This window comes from Emys orbicularis, chromosome 12, assembly GCF_028017835.1.
Source record: "Emys orbicularis isolate rEmyOrb1 chromosome 12, rEmyOrb1.hap1, whole genome shotgun sequence".
NCBI lineage: Eukaryota > Metazoa > Chordata > Testudines > Emydidae > Emys > Emys orbicularis.
Genome location: NC_088694.1, coordinates 17,837,482 through 17,857,168, shown reverse-complemented (window position 1 = coordinate 17,857,168; position 19,687 = coordinate 17,837,482).

Here is a 19,687-nt window from a genome sequence, read left to right as displayed (position 1 = left end):
TGTCTGCTAAGCACCCAGAAAAGGCCGAGGGCGATCTGGGTGCTGGCAGACATGTGGCTGGCACACGTGGGGCTACATTGCTACACAGCAGCAACCCCTTGCCTTTAACCGTCCTCGTTGGACAATGATGGTTACCAGTCGTAGTATACTATTTGCTGCCAAGTATTGGCTGCCAAGCACCCAGAAAATGCCGAGGGCTATCAGTCATGCTGCACTGTCGTCTTAAGATGTAAAAAATAGATTTGTGTTTTATTCATTTCCTTCCCCCCTCCCTCCGTCAAATCAACGGCCCGCTAAACCCAGGCTTAGGAGTTCAATATCTGGGGGGGGGGGGGGGGCATTCTGTGTGACAGTTGTTTGTATTTCTCCCTGATGCACAGCCACCTTTCTTGATTTTAATTCCCTGTACCTGTACGCCATGTCGTCAGTCGCCCGCCCCTCCCTCCCTCCCTCCCTCCCTTCTTCCCCTGGTCTTTAGATACTAGTTTCGCGCCTTTTTTCAGACCAGACGCCATAGCTAGCACTGGGATCATGGAGCCCGCTCAGATCACCGCGGCAATTATGAGCACTATGAACACCACGCGCATTGTCCTGGAGTATATGCAGAGCCTGGACATGCCAAAGCAAAACCAGGAGGACCAGCTGAGGAGGAGGAGGCGATTGCAGCGCGGCGACGATAGTGATGAGGAAATTGACATGGACCTCTCACAAGGCACAGGCCCCAGCAATGTGGAAATCATGGTGTTACTGGGGCAGGTTCATGCCATGGAACGCCGATTCTGGGCCCGGGAAACAAGCACAGACTGGTGGGACCGCATCGTGTTGCAGGTCTGGGACGATTCCCAGTGGCTGCGAAACTTTCGCATGCGTAAGGGCACTTTCATGGAACTTTGTGACTTGCTTTCCCCTGCCCTGAAGCGCCAGAATACCAAGATGAGAGCAGCCCTCACAGTTGAGAAGCGAGTGGCAATAGCCCTGTGGAAGCTTGCAACGCCAGACAGCTACCGGTCAGTCGGGAATCAATTTGGAGTGGGCAAATCTACTGTGGGGGCTGCTGTGATCCAAGTTGCCAGGGCAATGAGAGGCCTGGTGATATCAAGGGTAGTGACTCTGGGAAACGTGCAGGACATAGTGGATGGCTTTGCTGCAATGGGATTCCCAAACTGTGGTGGGGCGATAGACGGAACCCATATCCCTATCTTGGCACCGGCGCACCAAGCCACCGAGTACATAAACCGCAAGGGGTACTTTTCAATGCTGCTGCAAGCCCTGGTGGATCACAAGGGTCGTTTCACCGACATCAACGTGGGCTGGCCGGGAAGGGTACATGATGCTCGCGTCTTCAGGCACTCTCTTCTGTTTCGAAAGCTGGAGGAAGGGACTTTCTTCCCGGACCAGAAAATAACCATTGGGGATGTTGAAATGCCTATCGTGATCCTTGGGGACCCAGCCTACCCCTTAATGCCATGGCTCATGAAGCCATACACAGGCAGCCTGGACAGGAGTCAGGACCTGTTCAACTACAGGCTGAGCAAGTGCCGAATGGTGGTGGAATGTGCATTTGGGCGTTTAAAAGTGCGCTGGCGCAGCTTACTGACTCGCTGTGACCTCAGCGAAAAGAATATCCCCATTGTTATTGCTACTTGCTGTGCGCTCCACAATATCTGTGAGAGTAAGGGGGAGACATTTATGGCGGGGTGGGAGGTAGAGGCAAATCGCCTGGCCGCTGATTACGCGCAGCCAGACACCAGGTCGGTTAGAGCAGCACAGCAGGGCGCGGTGCGCATCAGAGAGGCTTTGAAAACTAGTTTTGTGACTGGGCAGGATATGGTGTGAAACTTCTGTTTGTTTCTCCTTGATGAAATCGCAGCCCCCCCCACGCACCCGGTTAACTCTACTACCCTGTAAACCAAGCACCCCAACCTCCCCTACCCTCCCCTCTTCAAGCACCACTTGCAGAGGCAATAAAGTCATTGTTACTTCACATTCATGCATTCTTTATTAATTGAGCACACAACTAGGGGGATAATTGCAAAGGTAGCCCGGGATGGGTGGGGGAGGAGGGAAGGAAAAGGACACACTGCACTTTAAAACTTTAAAACTTATTGCTGTGGAAATCATCTAGGGTGGAGTGATTGGGTGGCCGGAGGCCCCCCCACCGTGTTCTTGGGCGTCTGGGTGAGGAGGCAATGGGACTTGGGGAGGAGGGCTGGTGGTTACAGAGGGGCTGTAGTGGCGGTCTCTGCTCCTGCTGTTGGTTACAGAGGGGCTGTAGCGGCGGTCTCTGCTCCTGCTGTTGGTTACAGAGGGGCTGTAGCGGCGGTCTCTGCTCCTGCTGTTGGTTACAGAGGGGCTGTAGTGGCGGTCTCTGCTCCTGCTGCCTTTCCTGCAGCTCAACCATACGCAGGAGCATATCAGTTTGATGCTCCAGCAGCCGGAGCATCGACTCTTGCTTTCTGAGTACAAGCTGACACCACTTCTCCTCTTCAGCCCGCATTTCAGCACGCACCCTCTGCTCTTCAGCCAGCGATTCAGCTCGCCACCTCTCCTCTCGCTCATATTGGGCTTTTCTAAAATCAGTCATTGACTGCCTCCACGCATTCTGCTGTGCTCTGTCAGCGTGGGAGGCAGTCTGTAGTTCAGTGAACATTTCGTCACGCGTCCTTCGCTTCCTTCTTCGAATATTCACTAGCCTCTGTGAAGGTGAAACATTTGCAGCTGGTGGAGGAGAAGGGAGAGTTGTTTAAAAAAGATACATTTTTGAGAACAATGGGTACACTCTTTCACTTTAGATTTTGCTGTTCACATCACACAGCACATGTGCTTTCGTTACAAGGTCGCATTTTTCCTCTTATATTGAGGGCCTGCCTGTTTGGTGTGAGAGATCACTCACGCAGTTCCAGGCCACAGATTTCAGCTTGCAGGCAGCCATGGTAAGACACAGTCTTTTGGCTTTTTTAACCTTGTTAACAAGTGGGGATGGTTTAAAACAGTACTGCTCTCATTAACCATACCAAGCACCCGTTGGGTTGGCCATTTAAAATGGGTTTGCAATGTAAAAGGAGGGGCTGCGGTTTCAGGTTTAACATGCAGCACAAACCCAACTAACTCCCCTCCCCCACACACCCAATTCTCTGGGATGGTCACTTCACCCCTCCCCCCCACCGCGTGGTTAGCAGCGGGGAATATTTCTGTTCAGCAGAGCAGGAAGGGGCACCTCTGAATGTCCCCTTAATAAAATCGCCCCATTTCAACCAGGTGACCGTGAATGATATCAGTCTCCTGAGGATAACAAAGAGCGATAAGGAATGGATGTTGTCTGCATGCCAGCAAACACCGGGACCATACGCTGCCATGCTTTGTTATGCAATGATTCCAGACTACGTGCTACTGGCCTGGCGTGGTAAAGTGTCCTACCATGGCGGACGGGATAAGGCAGCCCTCCCCAGAAACCTTTTGCAAAGGCTTTGGGAGTACATGAAGGAGAGCTTTCTGGAGATGTCCCTGGAGGATTTCCGCTCCATCCCCATACACGTTAACAGACTTTTCCAGTAGCTGTACTGGCCGCGATTGCCAGGGCAAATTAATCATTAATCATTAAACACGCTTGTTTTTAAACCATGTGTAATATTTACAAAGGTACACTCACCAGAGGTCCCCTGTGTGCCCACAGCGTCTTGGGTGAGTTCGGGGGTTACTGGTACCAGGTCCAGGGTGACAAACATATCCTGGCTGTTGGGGAAACTGGTTTCTCCGCTTCCTTGCTGCTGTGAGCTATCTATGATGTTCTCTCCATCCTCATCTTCCTCGTCCGCCGAACCCGCTTCCCTGTCTCCAGTGAGGGACTCATAGCACACGCTTGGGCTACTGGTGGCTGCACCCCCTAGAATGGCATGCAGCTCCTCGTAGTAGCGGCATGTTTGCGGCTCAGCCCCGGACCTTCCGTTTGCGTCTCTGGCTTTGTGGTAGGCTTGCCTTAGCTCCTTAATTTTCACGCGGCACTGCTGTGCGTCCCTGTTATGGCCTCTGTCCTTCATGGCCTTGAAGATCTTTTCTAATGTTTTGCCATTTCTTTTACTGTTTCGGAGTTCGGCCAGCACTGCTTCATCTCCCCAGATGGCGATCAGATCCCGTACCTCCCGTTCGGTCCAGGCTGGAGCTCTTTTGCGATCCTGAGACTGGGACTGGGACTCCATCACGGTTACCTGTGCTGATGAGCTCTGCATGGTCACCTGTGCTCTCCACGCTGAGCAAACAGGAAACGAAATTCAAACGTTCGCGGGGCTTTTCCTGTCTACCTGGCCAGTGCATCTGAGATGAGAGTGCTGTCCAGAGCGGTCACAATGAAGCACTGTGGGATAGCTCCCGGAGGCCACTAATGTCGAATTCCGTCCTCACTACCCAATTCCGACCCCCATAAGGCCGATTTTATCGCTAATCCCCTCGTCGAGGTGGTGTAAAGAAACCGGTTTAAAGGGCCCTTTAAGTCGAAAGAAAGGGCTTCATCGTGTAAACGTGTCCAGGCTTAAGTCGACTTAACGCAGCTAATGTCGACCTAAACTCGTAGTGTAGACCAGGCCTAAGACTAGCATCCATGAGTTGATAACAGGTAGGCTCTCTACTTTAGGTGTAATTCCAGGCTATATAGGACCAGATTTACAAAGGTAGCCTAGGGGATTTTCAAAAGCACCTAAGTGAGTTAGGCGTCTAACTCATATTTGACTTTCAATTAGCAAAACATTTCAGTTGACCTGAATACATATTTTGATGAAAAAAGTTTCAGCCAAAAAATGTTGCCCAGCTCTGTTTGTGTCAAGTGGTGATTCCTTCTATGAGAACATTTGGTTAGAGAGGCAAAGAGGACATCCAGAGAGAAACAGATAAAGCAATCACCTCTTGTTGTGGTTTCAAACAGGAAATGAAAGAGCTGCTCAAGCTTCACTCTAACTATTCCAAACTCTGCACTATGTGCAACCACAGTAAAGAAAAAAAAATCAAGGTGATTAAAACATAGCGTGGCCTTTAGACTCTGTTCTTGCTGAGGCTTTTAACTTTCTCATTTTTTCTTACAAGCAATGACGAGCTGTTAGTGATTGGTAAGAGGGAGGATGGATTGTGCACTTAGCTTTACCATCTGACTTGGTTAATCTTCCAAGATGCAATTTATTCTCAGTGAATTTAATGGAACAGAGGGTTAAAATTAGAAACCTGAAAAGCAAATATGGTCTATTGAGAAGCCAATCAATAATTGAACAATCTGACTATCCAAGACCTCAGCCATCTTAATTTAATTGGAGTGTATGGAAAAGACATTACATTCCAGAGCCTACTAGCATCAACTTCCATTACTGGTGACACTGCTCTAAATATACACAAGCCAGGGTTGTTGCAATAATGTGAAAGGAGCAGGATTGGGGGTTTGTGCTATGTATTTTAAATCTGTTTTGAGTGATTTTTTGTGGTTTTGTGAAGAATGCACTTTCCTGCACATATGGAACCTCTCAGCATGTCTGAAAATTTTTATGGACTACAGTCTGCCTAAAACTAACGAGGCTGAACATCTTTGAAACTAGTTACACTGAGTTGCAAGAGTAGTCCATCAGCTGTGGTTCCCTCAGATGAGCAAGAGTGGAACAAAAGTAATATTACCATAATGGTATTATACAACAAATCACATGAATGACATCATGTGCAGAAAGTTATATACAGTGAAATTAGTTTTTAATAATCATCTTTAATACGGATCATTCAGCTGTATTGATCAAAAATTGCTTTCCAAAAGCCAGTCCCGAGGAGTGCTGATATTTTGCTCCCTGCTCATATTAAAACTGGGGTACTCAGTTAGAAGGAGCAGACTGGAAGTGATCCCTTTAATTTTCTTTGACTTTCAAAGATAAACAATTTCAGACCCGTTTGAATGTCATTTATCTACAGGTAAAGAATGTAACAGCTTGTGGGAGAACCAGTTTAAGGTAGCTGCAACTAACTCACCTGCTTTGGTATTAAAATGCCTGCAGGGTCTCATTCTACTTTGCTAGGAAGAGGTTTTGGTGCTATATGTGTTCGGTTGAGGAAGTTCACCCTTTTATAACTCTGGGTGTGTATGTATATGGATGATTCTACGTATATAATGGACCAGATCCAGAGCAGGGGTAAATTGAAATCAAGAGCTGATTTATACCCACTGAAGAGTTGGCCCAATATTTACTTTATTGCTGAGGCCCATTAAAATCAATAAGAATTGGGGATCCATATCCATAGTCAAATCTAAGGCAGAATTGCTAATGCACCCATCATTGTGTTATGCCTGGGCACCATTATTGTAAAGCTATATACATGCATATTTCTCAGGAGATAACTGGAAAGTGTTTGCTGAACAATTATTTAGGTTCAGGGTCCCCCCCCCCCCTCCACTCTGTTTGGAAGAGCAGAGAATGTGTGGTTTGGGATCAATGTACACACCCTGTTATCACTTTAAATCAACCCTTCCTTGAAGATGAGTCCAGCAGTATAAATTTAACAGTAAGGAATAAGTAGAAAAATATGAATATCAGATAATATTCAAGTGCACAGCACTATGGAGACAAAGCACCCGCCACATGAACTGTGTGATGAAAGAGATGGGTTTTAATGGGCTCTATACGGAGGGAGCGAGGGGACAGAGCACCATGCTAGGAGGAAATATGGGGTATGTTCCAACCTCTGCCATTGACATACACAAATCACTTACCTTCTCTGCACTGTTTAGCAACCTGCAGATGCAAAGCACTATGTGGTTGCTAAGGATTATTAATAGAGAGTTCTAATGAAATTACAGCTGTGCGGCGGTTACTGCGAAGTGTAGCCAGTGTGTTTCCAGAATCTTCACTGAGAAGGGGCATAAAAAAATGGGATTGCTCTTGTGCAAGAGGTATGAAGTCTTTCCAATTATTTACTTTAGTGTCTGGAAAAAAAGCCTATTATTTCACTTGAAACCAACAGGGTTTTTACCTACTGCCGCGAAATACAGGGAGTTCAATAGATTTCTTTAATGTATTTTACAGTTTTACTAGTGGCCACAACTAAAACTCTCTGGGTTATGAGGAGTAAAACGAAAAAGTATTAGCCTGCTTTATGAAGGCTTTATGTGGCTCTGAAACTACTGATAATAAAATCTGATTCTGACCAATATTTCTGAGGATTCTTAATGGGTGAAGGCAAAGAAAACATACTAGATGGGAGGAGGTGCTCAGAGCTGACCATGAGAAGCACGTGTTTCAGGAAGGGCAGCAGCGTCAGGTTTATTAGATTTGAGAGAAAGGATGACTCGGTGGTTAGTACCAGCCTAGGGCTTAGAATAGCTGGGTTCAAGTCTCTGCTGCACCACAAACTTGCTGTGAAACCTTGGGCAAGTCACTTATGCCCGGATCCTCAAATGGACATAGGCTGTCTACACTGTGAGCTAGTGATGTTATTCCCCTGCGTGTACACACATACTCACACTAGCTCTTATCAAGCTACTATGAGTATAAGTAGCAGTATAGCCACAGTAGCTCTGGTAGCAACTGTGGAGGCACAGCAGAGCCGTGCATGCTGAGTACAAACCCACCTGAAACCAGTGATCTGAGATCAGGAGATGATATGGAGACTTGAGTCTGCCCTGTGTTGATTGGCCAGTGGCAAAAGATTTAGATGAGAAGTTCACTGACTGTTAAGCCCAGAGGGTGGACTGGTGTTGGATAAGAAGCAGATTGTAAAGTGAACTGGGCTTGAAACAACCCCCACATCTAGACAACATTGTAATGGCCCTAACCAAAACCATGAATACGAATCACGCCTCAAGATCCAGATCTGAGATTTATAGACTGAGTCAATCTTTAATCCAAAACTTAGATAATTGTGTACATTCTGTTGATCTGTGAAGAATTGGCTGGTCATATGGTGCTGGCTCCTCGTCCTTATTTTCAGCTGTTAAATTGCTTTAAAAGGCAGATGAAGATACATTAAATACTTTCCTAATCTTACCATTCTATGTAAGCAATTGATCTGGGATGATGTTATCTTGTTATGAATGGGAAGGAAGGGGATTAGTGTAATTGAAAATAGAAGGGCAAGTGCTCCATTGGACTATTAAAGTGCAATCCACACTGTTTAGAATTTTGAGAACCACTGCTCTATTCTTGCTGGGCCTGAGCTAGACACTGTTCATACTATTGTAACCCCATTGAATTAATTGGAGCAACACCTGATTTATTCTAAGGTAATCTCTGTATTTGGCACTGGGGCGACCACTGCTGGAATACTGTGTCCAGTTCTGTGTTCACAATTTCATGAAGGATGTTGATAAATTGGAGAGAATTCAGAGAGAGCCACAAGAATGCTTACAGGATTAGAAAACCTGCCTTATAGTGATAGAATCAAGGAGCTCAATTTGTTTCTCTTAACAAAGAGAACGTTAAGGGGTTACTTGGTTACAGTCTATAACAGGGGTGGGCAAATGTTTTGGCCCAAGGCCACATCTGGGTATGGAAATTGTATGGCGGGCCATGATTGCTCATGAAATTGGGGTTGGGTTGCACGAGGGGGTGAGGGTGAGGGCTGAGGGTGAAGGCTCTGGGGTGAGGCCAGAAATTAGGAGTTCAAGGTGCAGGACGGGGCTCCGGGCTGGGGGAGGGGGTTGGGGTAAAGGGGGAGAGAGCTCCCGGCTGGGGGTGCAGGCTCTGGGGTGGGGCTGGGACCTAGGGGTTCGGAGAGCGGGATGGGGATCAGGACTGGGGCGCGGGGAATGGGGGATGGGACGGGACTCAGGGGTGCAGGCTCCGGGCGGTGCTTACCTCAAGCAGCTCCCAGAAGCAGCGGCATGTCCCCCCTCCGGCTCCTACATGGAGGTGCGGCTAGGCAGCTGCATGCTGCCCCATCCGCAAGCGCTGCCCCCCGCAGCTCCCGGAAGCAGCAGCATGCCCCCCCTCTGGCTCCTATGTGCAGGCACTGCCCCTGCAGCTCCCATTGGCCACGGTTCCTGACCAATGGGAGCTGTGGGGTCACCGCTTGGAGTGGGGGCAGTGTGTGGAGCCCCCTGGCTGCCCCTACGCATAGGAGCCAGAGGAGGGACATGCCACTGCTTCCGTGAGTCGTGCGGAGCCATGGCACATGTGGAGCAGGGCAAGCCCCCGACCCCACTCCACGGCTGGAGCACCAGAGTGGCACAAGCCCTGGACCCCACTCCCTGGCGGAAACTAGAGGGCCGGATTAAAACGTCTGAAGGGCCGGATGAGGCCCCCGGGCGGTAGGTTGCCCACCCCGGTCTATAAGTACCTCCCACGTGGGGAACAAATATTTAATAACTGGTTATTCAAGCTAGCAGAGAAAGGTATAACATGATCAAATGGCTGGAACTTGAAGCTACACTAATTCAGACGGGAAATGAGGCGTAAATTTTCAACAGTGAGAATAATTAACCATTAGAACAATTTACCAAGAGTTGTGGGGGATTCTTCATCACTGACAATTTAAAAATCAACACTGGATGTTTTTCTAAAAGATCTGCTCTAGGAATTATTTGGGGGAAGGTCTCTGGCCTGTGTTATACAAGAAGTCAGATTAGATGATCACAGTGGTCCCTTTTGGCTGTGGAATCTATTCTATGAATCTATAAGCGAAAGGAAATAAGGCCCAAGTTGTGTATTATCCCTTGAAGCAAGATACATTAGGGCTTGTATGGCTATAAAGTTGATTATTATTTCACAAAACTATAATAAAAACAAATTGAAAAAATAAAAGAGGGCCGAGTTCATGTGGGATCAGAGATAAATGATGCATCCTTTGCAAATCCTTCATTTCCAAGCACTGTGTTCGTGTGGTGGCTTCATTAACTCTCATGCAATAATTTGAAAAGGAATTCTCAACCCCAAAAAAGCAAGTTTTCAAGCTCTGCTAACAATATGAATTTGATTTTTACGCATTAAAACTGCGATAAAACTGTGCTAATTGTTTTTAATTATCTGAAGACAAAAATGCCTCACTTGTGTAACTAATTATGTACGTAATTTAAAGCTGATTAAATAATAATGATTCTCTGCTCATTGCCCTCAAAGTGCTTTTAACCAAATTTAATTTTAAGAAGGATCAAGAAAATAATGACTTGATTCAAACATTAATTACTAATTTTAATCCTAATTCATTAAAAAACGGATCTATTTCCCCCCTGCAGAGTCTGCGGGTCATTAATCATCATTTCTTAAAGTGAATCTTTTTTTTTTTTTTTAATTCGGGAGCAAACAAGCCCATCCTAGAGAAAGAGAGAGTATGCAGGTGGGAGTCAGGAGTCTTTCTACTTCCATCTTTGCCATCACCTGAAATGGGAATTAGAACCGAGTAAGGATTTCAGGATTTGGACATACGCTATCTAGCCTTACTAGTGAAGGATTGGTCCTTGTGATATATTTTATGGGTTTTGATCTAGGCTAATCATGGGGCATGGGTCACTTGCTGGAGGATTCTCTGCATCTTGAAGTCTTTAAACCACAAGTTGAGGACTTCAATAGCTCAGACATAGGTCAGGGGTTTGTTACAGGAGTGGGTGGGTGAGATTCTGTGGCCTGCGTTGTGCAGGAGGTCAGACTAGAAGATCATAATGGTCCCTTCTGACCTTGAGTCTATGAGTCTAATTATCGACTTTCTCACCACCAGCCTGTCTGTCACTCGGGCCCATGACCTGGGCATCATCTTCGACTTAGACTTCTCTCTCGATCCTCACATCTGGGCTCTGTCTAAATCTTGTCCATTCTTTCTGCATAACATCTCCAGGATACAGCCATTCCTATCCATCCATACAGCTTGAATTCTCATCCAGGCTCTTTACATGTCTCGATTACTGCAACACCCTTCTCTCTGGCCTTGGCAAATGGAATCTTGTTGTGCACTATATGTGCACTATATATGAAAGAAAATGTAGAATCAAATGAAGTAAAAATCTTAAATGAATCCACATGTTCCATAGAATCTCTATGGATAGTAATTCCAGGCTCTAATAAGAATATAACAGTAGGGATCTATTATTGACCACCTGACCAGGACAGTGATAGTGACGATGAAATGCTAAGGGAAATTAGAGAGGCTATAAAAATAAAGAACTCAATAATAGTGAGGGATTTCAATTATCCCCATATTGACTGGGTATATGTCACCTCAGGACGAAATGCAGAGACAAAATTTCTCGATACTTTAAATGACTGCTTCTTGGAGCAGCTGGTACAGGAACCCACAATGGGAGAGGCAATTCTCGATTTAGTCCTTAGTGGAGCGCAGGATCTGGTCCAAGAGGTAACTATAACAGGACTGCTTGGAAATAGTGACCATAATATAATAACATTTAACATGCCTGTGGTGGGAAGAACACCTCAGCAGCCCAACACTGTGGCATTTAGTTTCAGAAAGGGGAACTATGAAAAAATGAGGAGGTTAGTTAAACATAAATTAAAAGGTACAGTGACTAGAGTGAAATCCCTGCAAGCTGCATGGACACTTTTCAGGGACACCATAATAGAGGCCCAACTTAAATGTATACCCCAAATTAAAAAACACAGTAAAAGAACTAAAAAAGAGCCACTGTGGCTTAACAAACATGTAAAAGAAGCAGCGAGAGATAAAAAGGCATCTTTTAAAAAGTGGAAGTCAAATCCTAGTGAGGTAAATAGAAAGGAGCATAAACACTGCCATATTAAGTGTAAAAATGTACTAAGAAAAGCCAAAAAGGAGATTGAAGAACAGCTAGCCAAAAACTCAATAGGTAATAACAAATTGTTTTTTAAATACATCAGAAGCAGGAAGCCTGCTAAACAACCAGTGGGGCCCCTGGACGATCGAGATACAAAAGGAGCACGTAAAGACGATAAAGTCATTGCAGAGAAACTAAATGAATTCTTTGCTTCAGTCTTCACAGCTGAGATTCCCAAACCTGAGCCATCCTTTGTAGGTGACAAATTTGAGGAATTGTCACAGATTGAAGTGTCATTAGAGGAGGTTTTGGAATTAATTGATAAATTAACAACAAGTCACCGGGATCAGATGGCATTCACCCAGGGCCGGTGCTACCATTAAGGCAAACTAGGCGGTTGCCTAGGGCGCCAAGATTTGGCGGCGCCAAAAAGCGGTGCCCCCAATTTTTTTTTACAGCATGCCTACGCCCCCTCCCCGAGCGTGCCGTCGCCGCTCCACTTCTCCCGCCTCCCAGGCTTGCAGCGCCAATCAGCTGTTTGGCGCCACAAGCCTGGGAGGGGAGGAGAATTAGAGCGGGGGTGGCGTGCTCGGGGAGGAGGCGGAGCAGAGGTGAGCTGGGGTGGGGAGCTGCCACACGGCTCCCCGGAGGGAGGGGAGTTGCCGCGGGGGGGGGGCCTCAGAGCAGAGGGGGGGGAACTGTCGTGGGGGGGCATCTCAGGGCGGGGGGGGGGCAGGGATCTGCCGCAGGGCTGGGGGGGGGCAAGGTGAAAGTTTCGCCTAGGGCGCGAAACTTCCTTGCACCGGCCCTGCATTCACCCAAGAGTTCTGAAAGAACTCAAATGTGAAACTGTGGAACTATTAACTATGGTTTGTAACCTGTCCTTTAAATCAGCTTCTGTACCAATGACTGGAAGATAGCTAATGTAACACCAATATTTTAAAAGGGCTTTAGAGGTGATCCCGGCAATTATAGACCGGTAAGTCTAACATCAGTACCGGGCAAATTAGTTGAAACAATAGTAAAGAATAAAATTGTCAGACACATAGAAGAACATAAATTGTTGGGCAAAAGTCAACATGGTTTCTGTAAAGGGAAATCGTGTCTTACTAATCTATTAGAGTTCTTTGAAGGGGTCAACAAACATGTGGACAAGGGGGATCCAGTGGACATAGAATACTTAGATTTCCAGAAAGCCTTTGATAAGGTCCCTCACCAAAGGCTCTTACATAAATTAAGTTGTCATGGGATAAGAGGGAAATCCTTTCATGGATTGAGAACTGGTTAAAAGACAGGGAACAAAGGGTAGGAATAAATGGTAAATTTTCAGAATGGAGAGGGGTAACTAGTGGTGTTCCCCAAGGGTCAGTCCTAGGACCAATCCTATTCAACTTATTCATAAATGATCTGGAGAAAGGGGTAAACAGTGAGGTGGCAAAGTTTGCAGATGATACTAAACTGCTCAAGATAGTTAAGACCAAAGCAGACTGTGAAGAATTTCAAAAAGATCTCACAAAACTAAGTGATTGGGCAACAAAATGGCAAATGAAATTTAATGTGGATAAATGTCAAGTAATGCACATTGGAAAAAATAACCCCAACTATACATACAATATGATGAGGGCTAATTTAGCTACAACTAATCAGGAAAGAGATCTTGGAGTCATCATGGATAGTTCTCTGAAGATGTCCACGCAGTGTGCAGCGGCAGTCAAAAAAGCGAACAGGATGTTAGGAATCATTAAAAAAGGGATAGAGAATAACACGGAGAATATCTTATTGCCCCTATATAAATCCATGGTACGCCCACATTTTGAATACTGCGTACAGATGTGGTCTCCTCATCTCAAAAAAGATATACTGGCATTAGAAAAAGTTCAGAGAAGGGGTTTGGAACGGGTCCCATATGAGGAGAGACTAAAGAGGCTAGGACTTTTCAGCTTGGAAAAGAGGAGACTAAGGGGGATATGATAGAGGTATATAAAATCATGAGTGGTATGGAGAAAGTGAATAAGGAAAAGTTATTTACTTGTTCCCATAATATAAGAACTAGGGGCCACCAAATGAAATGAATGGGCAGCAGATTTAAAACAAATAAAAGGAAGTTCTTCACACAGTTCACAGTCAAGCTGTGGAACTCCTTGCCTGAGGAGGTTGTGAAGGCTAGGACTGCAGGGTTTAAAAGAGAACTAGATAAATTCATGGAGGTTAAGTCCATTAATGGCTATTAGCCAGGATGGGTAAGGAATGGTGTCCCTAGCCTCTGTTTGTCAGAGGATGGAGATGGATGTCAGGAGAGAGATCACTTGATCATTAGCTGTTAGGTTCACTCCCTCTGGGGCACCTGGCATTGGTTACTGTCAGCAGACAGGATACTGGGCTGGATGGACCTTTGGTCTGACGCAGTATGGCCATTCTTATGTTCATATCCAGTCAGAATGCTGCTGGGAAGAACATTTTCCTAGCCCAACACTTTGACCTGTCACCCCTCTCTTTGCATCACTCCACTTGTTCCCCCTTCTCTAGCGCATCAAATATAAGCTACTTGTCATCACTTTTCAAGGCCCACATTACCTATTGTTCACTATCTCTCACCTCCAATCAACCCATGATGCCAGCTTCCATTGACCACTTACTAACTTTTCAAACAAGCACCTTTGTGCTTTTCTTCCATGCTGCTGCCGCCGCTTGGGACAAGCTCCTGTAAACATTCTCAAAGCTCCCTCATTATCCTCCTTCAATCAAATCCCTTCTCAAAACTCTCCTTTGCCCTGATACCTACAAAAAAACTTGTCAGTGGTTAGGCTGCCGATGTGCTGAGACCACGGCCGATCATGCTGACCAATATTGTCTCACAGTTTCCTTGCGTTCCCCTGTCTGTCTGCCGGTCTCCATCTGTGGTCTCTTGTCTTATACTTAGATTGTAAGATCTTGGGGGCAGGGACTATCTTTTTGTTCTGTGATAGTACAGCGCCTAGCATAGTGGGATTCTGCTCCATGACAGTGGCTCCTAGGCACTATGATACTACAAATAATAAGTCATAATAATTAATAGTAATAGATTTTAACGCCACAAGGACCATGATGGTTAGGCTTGAGAGGATTCAATTTTTATTGGTAAATGTCAGTAAACATCAATTTCACCATACACACCCAAACTGACAAAAATGTTTCCAGGAATTTATAGATAGGCAAAGTAAGAAAAATGCTGCTTGAGACTTTATCAGAGTCCCATCTGAATGTGTATAAAATGTGTTGTAATGCCAGTGATAAATAATTATTGTCTGACCACCCCTTCATACTTTCACACAACTGTAAACATTTAAATAAATAAAAATCTAAAAAAGTTTTAAAATGATCAATATTATCAGCTGAAATTATAAAAAAATAAAAATCGAATTATGACAATCTAGTCTGATTACATGCATTACACAAACCATAAATTTCTCCCAGTGATTCCTGCATCTAATTCAACTAACGTGGTTAAAGTAGATCACCCCTAACTGTATTTGTACACTCTATGTAGTGCTATAAGTACCAAGTGATATGGGCTTCCACCACTTCCCTTGGGAGACTAAGAGACTAAAGTTATTAGATCTCACCATTAGCCAGTTTTTCTTGACATTGAATTTAAATTTTTCCACTTGTGAATTTCATCTCCTTTCCTCTCCCTTTCTGTCCCCATATAACTCATGATAAGCAGAGATAGAGCTGAGTCAAGCGTCTTATGGTGGATACTAGAGAAACTGCACCTTCCAAAAGGAATTATTTGAATTATAGTAAACCAGCCGAAAAGCTGCATTTTCCCATTTTGCTTTGCATATAAAACCTGTTTTCTATTGACCCAAAGTGCTCTCTGTCCTTCACCAAACCCTGGGACAAGGAACATGTACAAAAAATAGAAACTGATAATTCAACTATATCAATCTGACTGGCCACACATAGCCATTCTGGGCATAAATGTAACAACAAGAGATGGCACCACATGACATGATTTTATTTAGACTGTGTAGACATCAGTGCAACCCGGCCAGGTCTCTACAGTAATTAGAAACTGATAGTTCAGAAAGAAAAAACCCAATGTGTTAACTGAATGGGCAGTGTAAAACAGAGCGACCTGCACAAAACAGACAGCCATTTAGTTTAGTCATAAGAAAAGAGAATTAACTGACTCAAGGGGATTGCCAGTATTTGAGGGAGCACAAGGGCAACTCAGAAAGGGAAAAGAAACTGAAAGTTAAGACCATCTTCTTGGCTATGGCAAAAGAGAGCATCGCACTACTGAGAGGTAGGAGTGTGGGGAAGAAGGTGGCCTTTGGATGCTTCTGAAGCTGGGCTGGCCATGTGCCAACTTGGCCCCCTGCTGTAGTCAAAGTGGGACTGAGGAGTGGGCAGGAAGTGCAGCATCCAAAACCTGATCGACCCAAGATCTGGGAGCTGTAGCAGCCGTAGCAGCATGGCTCCTGTCTGGCCCACTGTTTCCTGTGAGGAGGGATCTATGTTGCTCTGAACTGGATTTGGTTTTTCCTTCTGCGTTTTGGAGCAGGGAATAATCATCCTAGCATGGCTGGCCCCTGCTTCTTCATGGCACACCTCAATCACCCATTTATGGTGGAGTTTCCTATGTACAAATATAGCACACCGGGCCTCAAAGCAAGATGCTATGATGTCATTGACTTTCTCTGCATGCTGGCCAATTTCAATGAGTTTGGTCCTCTTCACACTGTACAGAACAGAGGAACATCTGGGCCTAAATAATTAGAAATCACTGATAACATTATAAACATAATAAACAGAAGAGAGAGCTAATGGAAAGGGCTAATGAGAAATGCACTGATGGTGCACTGGGCCGCACAGCTGATGCACAAGACAAAGAGAGGTCTGGAATGCAACGAGAGAGCACAAAAGAGCTGCCAAAAGGCACATTTAGTCAGGGTGATGTAAGTGCCATTGATATTTCAGACACAGACATCAAAGATGATACAACAGAATATAATCAAACAAGGGGAAATCTCCTGGAATAAATAGCCTAATAACTGACATGCTGGAAGAGCTGTCCCTGAGAAGGGGATTGGAAGCCACCCAAGGGACCCTGAAAGAAACGTGAGAATCATCAGGAAGGAATATATGTCTCTCTGGGGACTGAGATGAAGCCATTATACACTGGTTTGTACCGCACACAGAGAGACAGAGGGGTGGGTGGGGGTGTGTGTCTATACACTAATACACCTGCTACACAGAACTCTTTTTTCTGCCTTGTTGCATCTAGGGCAAGCTGAAACAAACATGCAGAGGAACTTAAGTTCTTTTGCTAATTTTCCAACTAAGGGGGAAGAAATAACATTGCTATGTGTTGCTGTTTCCTAATTTCTTGTAATGGTGGCAGACTTGTGAGAATTCCAGCATTTTGTAAGAGTATGACTATTACCAACATACAATGGAAACAGTTGCTAGTTTCCTGTTGCTGCTCTGAGAAGACAGGATATTAATCTACATCACATTCATTTATTCCAGTCTGAAATTGTGCGCAGTATTGGTAGACTATTGGTATAAACTCCTCATCCCAGAGCTTCATTTGTTTTAGGTACTTAAATTCCTGTTGAAATCAATGGGAATTAGGCTCCTAAATACCTTTGAGGACCTCAGTCTTCCCTTCTGATACCACTCTCTATTTAGAAATACCATTGTCACATTGGCCCTTTGCTTTGGAAGGCCTAAGGTGTAGAACTAGCTCAGTAAAGTCTGTCTCTTTTGGAGAACACTGTGAAAAGCTGCAGGACCTTACCTGATTTCTAACAAGCAAGGAGTTAACTCTCTGCTCAATTGCTAGCTCTCTCCTCAGGTGATCAGGAGTAATGAAGCAGGGCTGGGGCGAAAGGGCCCAATCAGGAAAGGCAGGGAACTCTATAAAACCAACTGCTGAGGCAGCAAATGGGAAATGCTTCTATTAAGGCAGGATTCCCCATCTAGGTGCTACAGGGCTAAGCTGTACCTCAAGAGGGAGGAGGGTTGTTTGTGGTTCTGAATTATATTAGCCTATTTTTGTGTTCTCCTTGTTACCTACCTATTATAAATCCTTGAGAACAAAGCCCTGAGAAGGAAAATTTGCTGACTGAATTTTCTGTTGCTTAGCCCAAATGCCCAACTCCTGTTAGCCCTTGTTTTTCATTCTCTCTTCCTTTTTCCTTCTTTCTATACAGGCTTGCCCTATTATTTGAGGATAATTTTCAATGTAGTGTAGTTTATAATGTAGGATGAAACAATTGCACAGCTCCACCTAGTATGTTAGCAGGGAAGAGGAGGTGTGTGTTATCTTCATCAACCTCTGTTAGGTTAATTTCTATTCATATACCACAGCAAACAATACTGTCTGGAGATTAGTCCATTATTCATGAATGCAACCTATGGAATTTTAGTGGCAGATAGACCCAGGCAGATGCAGCCTTGTTGTACTCTGTTGTGTGATACATTTACTAGAACAACCCCTTAGAACACTTTTTAGCAGGCTAAAACAGGTCCTTTGTTCAGGTGCTTCAGCAGAAGGAGCCCAAGCATTGTTCTTTATGGAGCCCATGACTTGGCAGCATAATGATAGGCTTTTTATGTGCACATTTAAGTTCACTGCAAATGGAGTGGGGAATGGTAAAATCATACCAACATTAAAATCTCACAATTTGCAGGCAATTACAATTTCAGACCTAAACCACTTGGCCGGCTTGATTTGAGTAAAGCTAGACTCCTGCCCTACTCTGTCATGCAGTAATGGAACAGAACTGTGTTTTATTGCCCATCATCATAAAGGATTCCTCTTGAGACCTGCCCGTCCCATTGGGCAACATTTCTTCCTGCTCCTATGAATATCAGGGAACCAAACTGTTAGCTCCTAGCCAGAGGCATACAGAAGATGATTATTACAAGGGCTGATTCCATCTCCGTCTGCTTCCCCTTACTGGGAGCCTGCAGAAGTTTCTTCAGGTGTGCAAGTGTAGGCTGCTAATAATTAACACTGCTATAGGGGCTTTCACTGGATGATCTCAAAGTGCCAGGCAAACATTCGGTACTGTAAGTAAGCTTCCCAAGCCCCCTGGGAGATAGGGAAATATTACATTTCCCATTTTACAGATGTCTAAAATGAAGCACAGAGAGGTTAAGTGATGCATAAAATCAGTGACAGATGGGAGTAAACTATAGGGACTCCAGTCAGTCTGTACTTCCACTGCTCTAACCACTAGACTGCAGTATATCAGGTAATGCCTTGGGAAGTGATGAGTGCTGTCATTTCTTTGGGGATTTGGGATGAACTGAAGGATAAATAGTGAAATTAAAGCATGTAGGCTAGTTTGAGGGTATGTCTAGCACCTACCAGAGTTCCAGGGTTAAAGGAACCAAAGGAAGTTATAGATGTTAATTCAGGCTTGAAAGGCAGTAGTTCTGTCATCCCCACACTTTTGTTGGGGTGTGTGTGTGTGTGTAATCTGGTTCTTCAGTCCTTCAGCTGTTCACTGTGGAGAGGCTGCACTTTGTATGCAGGGGAAAGGAATCCCTTAATCATAAATAAAACAGAAAGCATAATATATGCGCAATACACACAAGACTTAAAGAGCAGTGAGTGGGCTAAGGGAGCTTTGCTTGTTTTTTAATGCATCAAGCTTGGCTTCAGTTGCAGGGACTCTTCCTCCATCTCCTTTCTAAGTTCTTGTGTTTGGAGGCTCTGTATAGGTTTCCTGGGATTTTCCATCCCCACAACAATAATTTTTCAGTAGTAAGAGGCTCTAATGGGCCTGGCAAAGTAGAGGGAAAGCAGATTCTCCGCTTATCATCCCCATAAACCAGAAGGGACATGAGCACCAAATGATAAGTAGTTCCTTAGTCCTCCAGCAGGAAAATTCCCCTGGAAGCCCAAGGGTGTTCTGCTTGAGCAAGAACATCAGGGTCTGGTCCCAGTGGTTTTATTAACCTAGTGTAAGTATTCCCACCATTCCCATTTCCCTG